Source organism: Benincasa hispida, chromosome 6 (assembly GCF_009727055.1).
Source record: "Benincasa hispida cultivar B227 chromosome 6, ASM972705v1, whole genome shotgun sequence".
Classification (NCBI taxonomy): domain Eukaryota; kingdom Viridiplantae; phylum Streptophyta; class Magnoliopsida; order Cucurbitales; family Cucurbitaceae; genus Benincasa; species Benincasa hispida.
The window spans coordinates 19,426,577-19,430,837 of record NC_052354.1 but is presented as its reverse complement, the minus strand read 5'-3'; positions in this window follow the sequence as shown (position 1 = coordinate 19,430,837).

The window sequence follows — 4,261 nt, the reverse complement described above, 5'->3', positions numbered from 1 at the left end:
TCGGGGGAGAATGAAATAAGTTGCAATTAACATATGAATTGCAGTGCCATGTTTCAAAACAACATTCCCACTAAAAAATGAAAGATCCTGGGAGGTTTTACAATTTGCCCTACTAAATAAGGAGGAGGAAGGTCGAAACGCACATATGCGCATTTTAGCGAGCATAAATCTAATGCCCTTATTGATATTCAGAAAGCACAAATATCGGCAATGCAAGGACCAACCACCGATCACATTCAAGTTGGCTCTTATAGATCATAACGGCATTTCCCGAGGCAAAATAGAGGATTACTCGTGCAAGTGGATAAGTTTATTCCCTTGACTTTTCATATTAGATTATTGACAGAGAATTGGGCCTTATCATCTTGGGTCGCCCATTTTTCTTGCAACAGGCAGCATGATCATGTTACAAAAAGGGAGAACTCACAATGCGATGGACGTAATCAGCAAGTGAAGTTTCAATTTCTCAATGCGTTGAAAATACCCAATATATGGAAAATTTGCCAATATGTTGAGGAATTAGCAGGAAGAACCCTTTGGGCACAAGCCCCTAGTAGATTTAGAGGAAGAAGATTTGGAATCGGCGCAATGTGGGAGAGGAATTGTGGCGCAATACAAGTTAAATCAAATTCTGAACCACTCAATTATCTAAACAAACATCGCAATGCCCTAAGCCATCCTTGGAGAACCACTTGTGTTAGAGTTGAAGTCGTTTGCCTGTGCACCTCGCAGTAGCTTACTTAGGACAGTAAAACACTTAACCTGTTTTATCATATCTTCCTCGCTGAAGTAAAGGAGAAGGAAGATTGCACTTTCATCCATGATCTTGTAAGAAAAGCAATGGCGCCTTAGGATGGACCTCGGTAACATTTAAATCAGTCCCTCTATTGCATGCACAAGATTCGTCTGAAAGAAGGAAAAATTTCGATTATGAAAGGCAACGTCGGCTTGACCCTGCCATTAAGGGAGGTTGTGAAGAAAGAAATAGTGGAAGTGGCTTGTGATGTAAGGCGTTCGTCTACCAATATCTGTAACAGCTGGGTAAGCCCAGTGCAGGATAGTTCCGAAAATAGGGGGGTATAGTGTCACCAACGACAAGAATGAATTAATCTCCATAAGAACAAACTACGGGTGGAGAATCGTATTGGATTACCGCCAAGTTTAAATTTGGCCCACTAAAAAGACCACTTCCCACATCCCGTTTAATTGAATCATGATGGTAGATAGACTTGCTGGGAATAATTTCTTCTGTTTCTTGATGGCTACTCAGGTACAACCAAATAGCAATTTTCACCGGAGACTCAAATAAAACAACCTTCACGTGTCCATTTGTACGTTTGGCATTCCGCCGCATGCTGTTTTGGACTCTAAAATGCCGCACGGCCTTTCCAAAGATGATGATGGTATATTTTCAGATTACTTGGAGAAGTCAGGTCGAGGTATTTCATGATGATTTTTAGTTTCGGCAATTAATTATGACTTCCGTGTTTATTAACCTTGAAACATCTTTTGAAAAGATGTGCTGAGAACGAATCTGGTTTACTGAACTGGGAAAATATGCCACTTTATGGTTTGAAGAAGGGAATTGTACTGGTCATAAAATTATCGAAGCAGAGGTTGAAGTTGATCAGGCGAAAAATCGACATTAATTTCCAAGCATACCATACACCAGTAAACTGAAAACACTTGGGAGCTTTCTGGACCACCTGGTGTTTATCGAAGATTTATTTCGCAAACTTTCCCGGAATCGTCAAGCCCCTAACTACGCTCCTTGAAGCTTGAACCGCGAATATAATTTTTTGACTGATGCATTGCACTTTAAGCATTTAAACACATTGAGAGATGCACTCTCATTGCACCCATTTTGATTAACCGGACTGGATGCAAATGTCTTGTTGATGGTGATTTGGTAGCAGATATATGATGTTGGCGCAGTTTTTTGAGATCAGCACAAGATAAGGTTTGCCATCCTCTCTACTATCGAGAAAACAGTTGAATGATGCGCAGAGAAATTATACAACCACAAGAAAAGGAAAATGCTGCCATGATATTTTCACGGAGAATTCGAGTACTAATCGACTCCTTCGCCACTACTAAGTGGAACAACTGTTATACTAATCACTCTGCAATTCAAATATCTCCTGGTATGATAAAGAAGGATTGCAAAACCGAGGCTGATATGGTGGGTGTTTCCTTGCAAGAGTTTGACCTAGAAATCAAGATCGGAAGGGATCGAAACAAAAAGTCGCTGATCATTTCTTCAAGATTGGAAAATTGCCGAGATGTAAGAGAAGAGAAAAATATTGAAGAAAGATTTCCCATATGAGCTGCTTTTGGATGTCAGTAAGGGGCATTAATGTTCCTTTTATTGCAGGACATTGTGAAACTCATCATTTTGCGCCACAGTACCAGAGGACCTATAACTATCACAAACCAGAAAGAAGAAGTTTGAGACATACATCAAATTTTATTTCTGGCACCCACGGACCCTCATTCCATATCGACTCTTGGACGCTAACAATTTTACGTCGATGCATTTTTTAGCATGGAAGTCAGCACATTTGGAGCTTTTTCATAAGCCCCTTACGGGAACACTTTTGGGGCCAGCGAACCGCCCAAAGGTCCTACAAAAGTGGGCTATTTCTGGCAACACTGTTTAGGATGCCCATGCCCATATTGTTCAGTGCAATAGATGCCAGAGAATGGGGAATATGTCTAAAAGAAATAAATTCCTTTGACGTCAAATCTTGGATGTCGAATTATTTGATGTATGGGGAATCTATTTTATGGGCCCATTTCCACCATCAGAAGGTCATCACTAATCCTAGTTGTGGTTGATTACATATCAAAATGGGTTGAGCCATCGGCATATGCCAAGAATGATGTGGCCACAATGGCAAAGTTTCTCAAGAAGAAACATCTTTTGCTCGACATGGAACGCCACGGGCTTTAATCAGCGATGAAGGCTCTACACTTCATCAATCGTATAATCACCAACCTGTTGACTAAATTAACGTCAGCGCATAGAGTTGCAACCGCAATACCCACAGATTAATGGGCAGGCAGAGATTTCTAACCGAGAGATCAAAACTATCTTGAAGAAGTAGTCAGTACCTCCAGGAAGAATGATCACCCAAGCTCGACAAGCGTATGTAGGCATACAGGACTGCCTACAAACTCCAATTGGCATGTCCTCATATGCCTTGGTCTTCGAGAAAGCTTGTGCATTTTCCTCTCGAGTTGGAACACAAGCCGATGTGGGCATGGAAAGAAGCTGAACTTGATCTAGCAGTGCGCGGGAAAAGTCTATGAAATCTGCAACTGAACCAACTAGCCAATGGAAAAAGGACGCCTATGAAAATGTCAAGATCTATAAGGAGAGAACTAAGAAGTGGCATGACGACTGCATTAAACAACCGGACATTCGTCGAAAGTCAACAGTATTGTTTAATGCTTGTTTGCTTAGTTTCCATAGAAGTTGAAAATCCCGCTAGTCTGGGCCATTCCGGATCAAGACTATCTTTTCCCATGGCCACAGTGAACTGACAACTGAAGACGGAAAACAACGCATTTTAAAGTCAATGGGTCAAACGAATTAAGCCTTATTATGGGGCGATATGTGGATCAACGCATGGATACCATTGACTTAGGCAAGTAGGATTAACCACTTACGCGGAGGGGGGGAGGGTGGGTGGGAAAGGGGTGATGGGATACTATTTGTGGTAATTCTGAAAACTCTTTTCCAAATCAGCATCCCATATATATGTTTACTTGCTTTCTTTTATAGCTTTATTTACTGCTTTCTAAATTGCGTTATTAGAATTAGCCTTTAATGCTTTTTGATATTTTCCTGCAATTTAATTCATTAGTGTTTTTCCATGTCATGTTTAATTCATTTATTCGTATGCATATAGCAATGTTTCTTAAAATTTTTGTGAATGACTGGATGAAAATTGAAACACCGCAAAGTCTTTATTACTGTGTTATTTAAAAAAAAAAATGTGTATATAAAGTGGATGATGGTGCATTCCATTGATAATAGATATACGTCCATTACAACCAAATGCATTGCGCTGAGGGTTGTGTTGCGCCCGTGTTAAGTTCTTTGCCCATCCATAGCAAAAATGGCACTATGTTAGAGTAAGTGTTGCCCATACCAAAATGAAAAAAAATGTAGAGAATACCTGTCGCCCGTCCTCCAGAAATGCGATTAGGTTAAGGGGCGCGTTCGGGAAATACATTGTTGTTGCCCGTCCTCAGC